Source organism: Amblyomma maculatum, chromosome 1 (assembly GCF_055883805.1).
Source record: "Amblyomma maculatum isolate TAMU_Amacu chromosome 1, ASM5588380v1, whole genome shotgun sequence".
In the NCBI taxonomy this organism is placed as follows: domain Eukaryota; kingdom Metazoa; phylum Arthropoda; class Arachnida; order Ixodida; family Ixodidae; genus Amblyomma; species Amblyomma maculatum.
This window is the reverse complement of record NC_139344.1, coordinates 84,752,380-84,764,570: the sequence shown is the minus strand read 5'-3', so window position 1 is coordinate 84,764,570 and position 12,191 is coordinate 84,752,380. Positions and strand designations below refer to the sequence as shown.

The 12,191-nt window shown below is 42.7% G+C and overlaps 1 long non-coding RNA gene across 1 annotated transcript; it reads left to right on the top strand.

Moving 5' to 3' along the window:
• Positions 1–3,592: 3,592 nt before the first annotated feature.
• On the top strand, positions 3,593–10,744 carry LOC146203000 (uncharacterized). The gene is made up of 6 exons (XR_014702329.1): positions 3,593–3,945; positions 5,723–5,929; positions 6,561–6,624; positions 7,248–7,407; positions 8,763–8,892; positions 10,645–10,744. It is a non-coding gene; the product is annotated as an uncharacterized LOC146203000 (long non-coding RNA).
• The last annotated feature ends 1,447 nt before the right edge of the window (positions 10,745–12,191 follow it).

Below are 12,191 nucleotides of genomic sequence, written 5' to 3'. Positions count from 1 at the left end.
TAAGTATTGTGCTAGATGCATATTTGCATATTTTGACGTGCGCAAGCTGAAAGAAAAAAAAAAAAACGTACCTATGTAGAGCGCTCATCGCAGCTCGACCGCGTCGACTACCGACTTCAACCTCCAACTCAGGAGCATTCGGATCACCCAATCACCGAACTCAAGTTGAGGCTGAAACTTCGAGGAATACGCAACCCTGGCTTTTGAATGACTTTAAAGTTGATCTCACTCCATAATGCCAAGTCGACGCCAATCTATAGTTGAAGTGAATGGCACTTTGGAGTTGCAGCGAATTTGAAGTCGACTTCGTGAGGTCAAAAAGATAGGATGATACAAAGGCTGCGCATAAGTCGCCATGAGGACATGTATGAAGCAGCCAAAGGACCTGACCAGATGACGTATGCGAAAAAGGCACGTCGGGCAGGACTACCTAATTGCTGCTGATCCCATGTTAGCCAGAGGAACCGCCAAAGCGAGAACGCACGTCAGTGCAATGAAGGCGCGGGCTAGCTTAGTTGTGCACTGTGTCACGTGTCAGTACGAGCCTCTCTTTAGGACCCGGCATGTGCCTAACGTAGTTATCGAGACCAATGCACTACAGAAAGCTATGGGATGTTCGTGGCACACTGGAAAGTGTCATCATATGTATCAGCCTACCATCGGCAGCATACATCGTGCGCCATCATACATCACATATGTCAGCCTAACTCCCTCAGCAATATCGAGATTGCCAGACTGCGTTACTAATCAATGAAAGCGGATTGCCGTCCCAATTGTTAACGAAAATTCTTGTTTTGTCTACCGTTCCCTCATGTGAGATGTGACGCTTTTCGCAGAAAGAAGAAGAAAAAGCTGGAACACTCTGCTCGAAATTTGCACATAAGTGATTCAGTTGGCAAAATCCAAATACAGAAACACTGTACACACGTCGTCACATATGGAGATGCATTGTCGTCTGTAATTTCTCTTTGCGTTCACGCAGATTGATTCGTGAAACGTGCATTTTATTTACCGTCAATAGGCAAGTATTTCACGGACCGCGGAGGGTACAAAGACGAATAAGGCGCTGCAAAGAAAGGCAAACGGAGTAAGAAAGTCTAAGGATCCGTCATGTAAACAGAAAAGATGTCATTGGCTTTTCCAGAGATGTTTGGGGACGACTAGAATATTGGCTCACTATTTTCTGACAACTTCTCTCCTTTCCTTTTGTTCTTTGAAAGGCTTCGTCACCGTGCAACGCCCAGCGACGGCGTTCAGCCACGCAAACAAGCATGCACTATTCGTCACGCCTTGCTGCGTCGGCAAGCGCGCACCCCCATAGACATACATACAAAAAAAAAAAAAAAAAAAAAAAGAGCTCGTCTGTCGCTTCCGCTCTCTCTCTCTCTCTCTGTATGTCCCTCGCAAGCGGAAAGTAAAAGCGTCCGTATATGGATGAGCAATATGCACCACGCGCAGATGAGGCACAGCGGAGAGGGAGGGGAGAAAGTACCGCCGAAAAAAAAAAAAAATGATCATGAACAGATTGGAAAGTTCCGACAAGACGGCATCGTTTGCCAAGATGCTAAAGTGGAATTCAAGCGTGACCGCCCGAACGGAACCAATCTGGCACGTTAGCAACAAACACATTCTCTCTCTCTTTTTTTTTTTTTTTTATGTCGTCGTCGTCGTTGTGTGAACGCCTTACAAATGGCTTATACCTCTTTCTGCACCGAACGATTGTCAAGTCCTTGGTCAGAAAGCGATCTTTTATCAAGCCCTGCATTCTCTAAGACCATAATTATCTCCCTTTTTCCTTCGTTTCTTCTCTCCCTTTCGCACTTCCGTATTCGAGCTGCCGGGGTTCTGATAAACGCGCTGCAGAGCCTCATATACGCTCAGTCGCGTGCTGCAGTCTTCGCAGAGGCGACAGTCAAAAGGACATTGTCGTCGTGAGTGAAAATCATAAAATAATGCATAACGAAAGTCTCCCCAAAATATACCGGCCGTGTCGCGCTCACGGATTACAGATGTGCCAGACCGGGCATACAGACCAGCAAGAACTTAGAAGAGGGACGACTAATATATAGCGCCTAATCGCGTGGGAATCTTTTCCTTGTTTGTCATCTGCGCTCGCGCTTGGGCACGAAAACCTCGAGCTTGTTTTCAGCTGGTGTCTGCAGGAGCCCGAATATAGTGAACTTAGAGGGGATCGCTAAATAATTTTATGTGGAAATAATGTGACGCATAGCAATGGCCATATGTGACCCTGCCTGTAATTTAAAAGCAAGGATGCATTCAAGCACGCTAGAGACGCGGTTCTCGGGTGCTGGTTCGAATCGAAGTTGCAGATAACAGTGCTACGCGTCCGACTTCCGTTTTCTTTATATTCTCTTACACGATAATTAGTCGGCAAGTAGCATAATTTATTTTAATTCACACGTGGTTGCGAACAATGCATCTGTAACGTCAACATATTCAATTCCTTTTCTTCGTTAAAAAAAGAGAAATACATCAACTTGCCAAAAAAAAAAAAAAAACTAATATGCCGAAGACTAAGGTAATATTCAATAGCCTAGGGAAGAAACAGCAGTTTACGTTAGGTAGGGAAGCACTGGAAGTAGTAGGCGAAAATGTCTACTTAGGACAGGTTGTAACCGCAGATCCGGACCATGAAAAGGAAATAACAAGAAGAATAAGATTGGGATGGAGCGCATTTGGCAAGCACTCGCAGATTATGACTAGCAGGTTACCGGTATCGCTCAAGAGGAAAGTATACAATAGTTGCATCTTACCTGTACTCACCTATGGGGCTGAAACGTGGAAGCTACACTGTAAAAAAAAAAACAAAACCGTAATTTTACGCAGACAACCTCCTTAAAAGAACGTCAAACGGTTCTGTTTTCGTCAATACGTATTGAACATCCGAGAATTGGCGCACGGATGAAGGAGAATGTCCTTATAAGCATTTCAGACACTTCCGTTTTACTCAATAAGCATTGAACATCCGTGAATCGAATTTCAGGCGCTTCCGTTTTATTCAATACGTATTGAAAATCCCTGAACCGGGCATGGATGAAGGAGGAGTTCACGCCACTGCGACGCCCGCATGCCCAAGTATGGAAGATCCCCAAGCATGCACACTGTACAAGCTTCCACGCCTTCCCGCCGGGCTGGGCTTCTCGAACCACCTGCACAAGAGCAACATTCCAAAGCCGCGCATCGTTTCTCCTCTGGCCGGATGCTGCTGCTGTCAAGCATAGTACACACAGCAGCATCACCTAACGCGCAAAGCAAAGCGCTCTCGGCCAGTGATCGGAGAAGCGCTTTCATCGCGGCCGCGGCGGCGGTATTGCAATGGAGTCAAAATACAGGTGCGCCTGTCTCTATGCGGTCTCAGTGTAAGTTGAGATCGAAACCTCCGCTGGCGTACTTTTTTTTTTTCATTCTTTCGTTCACCTCTTCCCTCCCGGCGCTGCGCCCACCGACAAGTGAGAGGTACTGTACATAGACCTTGGGTACTGAGCCATTTACTATAAAAACAAATAGAAAACTGCTCTAGAAGTCGGCGTTCCCAGGCTCTTCGGTTGTCGCCGTGTTGGTCGATTCGATGTAAGCCATTTTTTTTTTTATCACGCCTTGTACGTGTCATCTCTCAGCGGAAAACAACGTTCTCACGCCTTCGCGCTTACTCCGCACCGTCTGCTGCAAAAAGCCGCCCGCGCCCGCGCCGACGACTGCTTCGTCCCCTCGTCGCTAGGGCAATGACGCATGCGCCGTAGCGGTTGCGCACTGCATTCTCGCGCCTTTTTCAAGTGAGCACAGGGCGTGGACGTGTGGAGCTGAACGTCTGGACTGCGATACTGCATTGCAACTTTTTATCTTTGACGACCCAGCCATCTTGTGCGCTTGCGAATACTTCTGGATCACCGACGAGCAAAAAAAGACAACGTGTTCGCCTAACAGGTGAGAACAACCTTACAATTGTCTTTGAGGTGCAACTCGTGACTGGCTTCGTACGGGTGTCTAAGAGCAGTGCTGCGCGCTTTGCAAAGGCGCCATTCAGGCTCTGCAAACGTTTTATTCAGTGAACAATTTCGATACAGGGCGCGCTCTCTTTACAAACTTGTTTATTTGCATTGCTCATATGATTTTCGCTTCTCCGCATGATGAGTCAAGACAGAGGAACTACTCGGACCATATCGAAACTATTTTATAGCACTGTCCGACTAAACAAACGTCCGGTGTTGAGCGGTACTTAAGCAGAAAACAGCAGCACCTTGGCTTGTATTTTGGTCAGCTGCGGTGATCAGATTTAAGGAGGCATAAACCACTTGTCAATCGCGAACTAAGCCGCTGTTTGTACCGTGGAAGTTAGTTTTCAACTGGAGCTGTTCGACCGCAGTATGCAATATTAATGCGATAGCGTTAAAGTTGCCGATTAGCAGAAAATTCGGCTAATTGTCAGCGAAAAATCACAGGCGTGGATTTGGCAGGTGACAAGACATGTTGCTGATTGTTCAGAGGGTTGTGCGCGGGGTGGTCTTCGTATGACAGCTTGTTTGTAAATTATAAGACAACTTATTTTTTATTATAGCGTTATTACCGGATGGTGCTGAAAGATTAACAGATGCCTGAGATGTGCGCAGAGCTTTTCTACATGGCTGGCCTACTTTGAAAATTTTTCTTATCATAGTAGTGTACTCGGTGGAGCCTTATGTCCAATCAGTCCGTGCGGTGCTACGTTCAAGAACTACCGAACCTTCAGAAGCCATCTCTTCAGGCACCACAGAAACCATGCTGAAACAGAAAACATTGCCTTCCTGTGTACTGTGCCATCCTGCGGGAGATACGAGTCATTACGGATGAAGCTTGTGTCACATATTGTGAACCATTTCAAATAGAGAACAGAGTAGAAAATTAGCATCGTGAAACACAGGCACTGCAGCAGACCAAAAAACAAGTTAAGAAAAGTAAAAGCAGCAGCTATGGCTGTCAGAACTGGCAGCCTGTTCAAAAGCCAATTGCCGAAAATGACCATGAAAAAAATTGATTTTTTGAAAAAGGAAGGAAGGAAAACATTCAGAGATATAGACGTGCCGCTTGCAATGGCGTACATGAAAGAAACATATTTTTACCAACGGGTGTTCATCAACTCAGCTTACCCTGTGCATACCACAGCCCAAGTGAAAGAAGAATGGCCATTGTTATTTCACAGACCATTCTTCTACAGTCACGCACATAACTTTCTTGGGAAAGATGTTCAGATAAGATAAGGAGAATGGCTGCAGTGTACAAGTTGGAGTTGTGAATATTCAGTTCTGCTGACTGATATGTGAGGAAACCAAGCTATGCTGTGAAAGATCTTGCTTTTGCGAATGAAAAATTTGAGCATTACAAGCACAGACCTTGTGCAGAGCAGCGAAAGTTGTGGAAATCCTAGGGTGGTGAAGATCTGCAGCTAAATTTAATCAGTAAGATGTAAATGGGCATCATTTTATGAGAACTTTTAAATGTTTATTTTTTTTTTCCGATAATTTGTTTCTTTGGTTTAGGACTGCCAGACCCGAATCACATTCAATGGTGATACTGTGATAGCCGTAGAAAATTGGTAGCATACTGCAGTGTTTCTTGCTGCAAATTTAAATTTCTGCATACATGTCAAAGCAAACATTTTCCATTGAAGCCTACCAATAATCTTTGCTTGCCAATGATGAAAAAAAAATGTTTTAATTTATTCCAGGCCACATTTCAGGACAGTATTGCAATATGCACTCCACTCCTTGTCAAGTACCTTGACAGTGCACCTTCAAAGGAAATCATGTACCTGCGTGCAGAGCGGCAGCTCGAAGAAACAAAAAGCAACATCAGAGCTGAGGCAGATGTAGTAATGCATCTCCTTGCCACATACTTCAAGGACGACCCTCGTGCTCTCTACCGTATCCTTTAAGTGAGTTATAAACCCCACTGTACCTCAGTAGTGAATCCTGAGCAATCCATTTTGGAGATTGTAAAATAATGTGAAACTATTGTGGTGTCAGGTATAACCTAACAGCCTTCTTGGCCTTATTCATTGAAACTTGGAACTATATGAAAGAAAGGAGAAAGAACTATAATTATTAGAAGCCTTGATTATTGCAGTTTGACTTCCCTTACGTCTTTTCAGTATGCTTGTTAGGTTCGGTAGCTACCATATGCTGGCACCACTCTTCTCTACTTGCAAGACTGATGCTTATGGCTATACGGAATAGGAGCGTGGAACCCTTCAAAGAAAGGAAACTTCTTAGTTGTAAAAAGAAAAGGTACACCTGTCACCGCCGTTTTGTTTTGGTTGAAATGCTTAGCATCTGTAGTATGGAAAAGAGAGCTGCACCATTGAAGTTAAATCTGCAGGTGACTGTCTGAATATCCGCAGCTGTATTGTTTGCCGCGTGTATGTTCCTAGAAACAAAAGGATTCGGTGCATCGGCTGAGTAAAGAAACATGGCTATAAAGTTAGTCAATTATCACTGTTTTGGAGCACTATAAACTGTTCTTGTTCGTTACCACATGAGTTTGATTTTACTCCCGTTTCTTATCAGGAAGGCACGAGCATTACATCCAGGATCTCCGATTTGCCGTCCACGCCAGTTATATTTGTACTCGGTAAGCTTGATGACGGTATTTATTATCATGCTTTGTACATATGGATGCGGCAGCAGATTGTGTGGTTGGACTAATTGTAGTGATCCATGCCTTTTCCTGGATTGCTTAGCTCTTCATTCACAAAAAGGCTAACTAATCAAATTAAATTACGGTTTAAATTTTGGGAAGCTGTCTTCATAGGTTACGAGATATTGTCATATATCTAACTAATGGGTATGGGTATATGTTCTTGTAAACTGTAGATATTTGAGCATTATACAAGATCACTATGTGTTCCTATTTCAGTCAAAATGACCATTTGAAGGCATAGACTTCCGAAAAAGAAGGGGACAAAGTTGCCACTTCGAGTATTCAAATAATGATTACTATATAATTTTGCGCGACAGGCACATCTTTCTTTTTTTTGTTACTAGCATTTTTTATGGCTTACAATACTGAAGTCAATATTTATGTTATTAAAAATTAACCAAAAATCTGTCTTAATTTTTTTTTTGCAAATTACCGGCTCCTTTCATATTGACAGCACCAGTGCGTATGATGCCTTCACTTTTTTGGCTACTTTAAAGAAAGCACTGGCACTGTGTTGCATTAGAAGCAAAACAAAAATGTTTATTCTATTTCAGGTACCATATATGAAAAGCAGTGCGTGTTTTGTGAACAGGAGGCTGTATTTATAGAGCCAGCATGATTCAGTGAGGCAGCTTGGCTGCTTTTTGTGCTGTAATAAGTCCTGAATCTTGAGCATGCAGAGCCAGCGGCAACGACGCTGGAATTTATCCGAAGGTGAGGCTCTTATCGTTTTTTTTTTTTTTTTTTTTCTGGTTGTATCGTATATAAGGGATGAATGTCATTTCTCCATTTAACACTTGATTCTTCGTTTATTGTACTTGTTGAGGCGAAGCATTTCAGGATAGTGGCTTTAAAGGACCATTTGAAAATATCTTTCCTCCTGGCCTTACTTTTCTTGTTGCTTTTAGAACTGATTTATAATTATGTGCTGTATATAATAATGCATGTAACGATACTTTTCTAGTCTTGTTTCCAGTACTCAACTTTTTCATTAAGAAAATAGTATTCCCTATCTTGTCAAATTCAGCAGTGGTGCAGGCAAGCAAACATAATTTCTGTGCACTTCTATGAGCTGGCTTACTACTAGCTTGCCTACTCTATTGTAAACTGGGTGCTGAGGCTCCTATGGACGAGTCCTCCGAGGGTGAATGCAGACGGTGTACAAAGCGATAGGCTATGAATAATGCACGCACCAGTGATTTGACTCAGCTAACTTGCCACTTAGGACGCCCACCCTTATCGATCAGTGAAAAGTGCATCCTTCAGCAATTCCGTCTTCACACAGCAGCCAAACTTTATTTGTACAAACACTCTTCCATGTCACAGTGCCCTAGCTGTTCACATATATAAGCAGACATAGAACATTGCCTCACACAACGCCATACAGACTTCTAGTCTTCCACTTATTCTTTGCCTCGAACCCCACCACGGCTCATTTGCTTGCCTCGCGGGACTAGGCCGCACAACGTGCCCTTGTCACTTTCGTCAAGAGCCTTCTAAACACCTAGCCCAAGGGCTTTTTAATAGACACGTTACTGACATGCACCGATGTGACGGCCAGATATGTTCCTTACTGTAATAAAAATCTACGAAATATTTTTGCACATAATTTAAGCTCTATTAGTGTGCATCCTCTCGTAGCTCCAACAAAATATACACCTGTGACTTTGTGCGCGTTTGCAATTCTCTTTTGTTGGGGGTATTGCAGAATACGTGAATCTATGCCACTGTACATTACGATTTTATTTACTTATATCCAGAGATATATAAATAACTAAAAGAATTTTTACAGGTTGTTTAGCCACTATTTCACCTTTTTCTGCAGCCGAAGTTTTTGGAATAGTAGTAAGCAATCAGCGATACACATCAGTGTTCGAGAATTGCATGAATGTTAAATAGTTGCACTGAAAACGTTTGTTCGCTTTTGAATATTCTAGCAGAACTACTTAGCCAACTATTCAGTGTTTCATACGGTTTATGAAATACTAAGCAACAAACATAACAAGCATGTTACAATGTATTCTTTGGTAAAACAAACATAACTAAAACAAGTCATTTCTGTTTTACAGGCAAATATTTTTCATCTGTCTCTTGTCAGGGAGCAAGTGGCGAGGCAGAAAGAAGTCACTCACTAGCGTCCATTCGACAGTTATGAAGTTGGCGCAGAAGCTTCGTTCCATCTCCTGATACACTAAGCATGTATGTCAATTTTCTCATGGTTGTTCTTGACTGCATGCCGTCATGGCTCTCTTGATCTTTTTTGATGAATTCTTGCTACGTTAAAAATAAAAATAACTGATGCCTCCTCATTTAAATATATATATATATATGTGTGTGTGTGTGTGTGTGTGTGTGTGTGTGTGTGTGTGTGTGTGTGTGTGTGTGTGTGTGTGTGTGTGTGTGTGTGTGTGTGTGTGTGTGTGTGTGTGTGTGTGTGTGTGTGTGTGTGTGTGTGTGTGTGTGTGTGTGTGTGTGTGTGTGTGTGTGTGTGTGTGTGTGTGTGTGTGTGTGTGTGTGTGTGTGTGTGTGTGTGTGTGTGTGTGTGTGTGTGTGTGTGTGTGTGTGTGTGTGTGTGTGTGTGTGTGTGTGTGTGTGTGTGTGTGTGTGTGTGTGTGTGTGTGTGTGTGTGTGTGTGTGTGTGTGTGTGTGTGTGTGTGTGTGTGTGTGTGTGTGTGTGTGTGTGTGTGTGTGTGTGTGTGTGTGTGTGTGTGTGTGTGTGTGTGTGTGTGTGTGTGTGTGTGTGTGTGTGTGTGTGTGTGTGTGTGTGTGTGTGTGTGTGTGTGTGTGTGTGTGTGTGTGTGTGTGTGTGTGTGTGTGTGTGTGTGTGTGTGTGTGTGTGTGTGTGTGTGTGTGTGTGTGTGTGTGTGTGTGTGTGTGTGTGTGTGTGTGTGTGTGTGTGTGTGTGTGTGTGTGTGTGTGTGTGTGTGTGTGTGTGTGTGTGTGTGTGTGTGTGTGTGTGTGTGTGTGTGTGTGTGTGTGTGTGTGTGTGTGTGTGTGTGTGTGTGTGTGTGTGTGTGTGTGTGTGTGTGTGTGTGTGTGTGTGTGTGTGTGTGTGTGTGTGTGTGTTTAACCATGATCCTGGAAACAGTGTAATAATTGAAAATTCTGCGTTTCCGTATCACTTAAGCTGTTTTCCCATTTCATGTCGTGCATGACTTTCAACAAATATTTTACCTTTTTTACATAGAGAAAGTAAAAGGCATGGCAGATTTAGCATGTAGTAATACATTCGAAACATGTGCCACTTAATTCCCAATATTGAGTGCAGCGAAAAATGAACGTCCAGGGGTAACATTCAAATGCCAGCGTCCCATTTGTCGAAAGTTTGCTCATGGAAAAACTGAAACAGCTAACCTACCAAAAATGGTTCTGACTTCTGCAATAATTTTGCCCTTGTACAGTGGTACATTTAAGATCACTGATAGTCACTCAGTTTTTTTTTTAAGTTTAAAGTCATGTCCTTTACCCTATCTAAGCGTGCAAATTATCAGTAAAAGGTTTTTATATGTCTAACATCCCTTCTTTGCATGTTAGTTTCGAACCCGGGTACTCCGGCACAGTAGTCGGGCATCTTACCACTGCACCACCCCGGCGGGGTAACCTCCGCTGCAGTTTGGTTGATACATTTTTCATAATTTATTTTATTTCTTGTGTCGAATTCTAGAAACTCAGGTGTTAATGTTATCACTGCCTTAGAAGTGCTGAAAACAACATTTTGCGTCTTTTCGTTTAAGGTGAAAAGTAAGGCGCCCGTGTGTTGTGCTATGTCAGTGCACGTTAAAGAACCTCACAAGGTCTAAATTTCCGGAGTCCCCCACTACAGCGGCTCTCGTAGCCTGAGTCGCTTTGGGACGTTAAACTCCACAAACCAAACCAAACCAATTCTCCATCTTTTTCCAGTGCCTAGAAGCTAACGGTTCTGACAAACTATTTTTTTTTTGTGCTTTTCAGAGGATCTCAGACAGAATGGCAGATTACAAAAGAGGATGCATGCCCCGAAGGCAGTTTAATGTACGAAGGGAAATAAACCGTATGTACGTGTTCCATTGAATGGGTGTTAAATATATTTGCATACAAAGTCCTACACAATTTGCATGCGTGCATGTTTATTCACTAGATAAATCGCAAAATTCACATGTGGTCACCGACGCTACTCTCACTTCAACTGCATGCTGAACGAACACCAACATTCTTCCTAAAAAGAAATCAACAATCATATCCCATCGGCTGGTACAAACTTTACCAGCCGATGCTGTACTGTCGGTAAAAGAACAGATTTCATTTTTTGTTGATTGTACGCGTGACTAAGAAAGCAGACATCTTCATAATTGCAAAAGAAGGTCTGTGTAACAGGTTGCTTAACGTAATTAGAAAAAGGAAAATTCGGTCATGCAGAAATGGACTTGATGCTGTATTCAGAAGGCATACATTCTGTAAAGCAGAAATGAACTAAATGCTGCATTCAGAAAACAGAAATTCTGTAAAGCAGAAATAAACTCAATGCTGTATTCAGAAAACAGAAACCCTATAATGGAAATTTGGACTTGATGCTGTATTGAAAAAACATATTCTGTAAAGCAGAAATGAACTCAATGCTGTATTTAGAAAACGGAAACCTTATAATGCAGAAATAAACATTATGCTGTAATCAGGAAACAGAGATTCTGTAAACAATTAACAGAGTCTGTTTTACGGTTTTACGTTATATTAGGAACGTCCGTTATATGAAATACGGAAACAGCTCGGCAATAAATTACCTCCATGTTTCTACGTAAATCGGCGAAATTTTTTTTACAGTGTAACAAAGAGGGTTCTTCTTAAGTTGAGGACAACGCAGAGGGCTATGGAAGGAAATATGGTAGGGATAACGTTAAGAGATAGGAAACGTGCAGAGTGGGTCAGAGAAATAACTCAAGTTACTCATATTCTAATGGAAATCAAGAAGAAATGCGCATGGACAGGACATGTAGCGCGAAGAAAGGCTTACCGATGGTCGCTTAAGGTAACAAACTGGATTCCAAGGGAACGAAAGCGTAGCAGGGTGCGGCAGAAAGTTAGGTGGGCAGATGAGGTTAAGAAGTTCGCAGGGGTCAAGTGGATGCAGCTAGCACAGAACCGCGTTATTTGGAGAAATGTGGGAGAGGCCTTCGCCCTGCAGGGGGTATAGTAAGCTGATGATGATTTTCTTGATACCACAAACCTGTAATATATTCCAAGACGTCACTTTTTATTTATCATATCGTAAATTACATCAAGTTAAACAGGCTTTTGCGATCGCGGTCAACAAGGCTTTTGCTTTTTAATTGCGTGCGTAAAAAAATATTAACATTTATAAAGCCCCGAACGCACTCCGATAGCTTTTGGCAGATCAAAATTTGAAGCCGCTGCACGGTTTCAATAAATTAATCATCCATTACTGTTAATGATATTAGATATCACAATCACGCAACTTTCTCAGCCAATTCTCTTGCATTTCTGCCGCCCCCTTGACAAGAAAG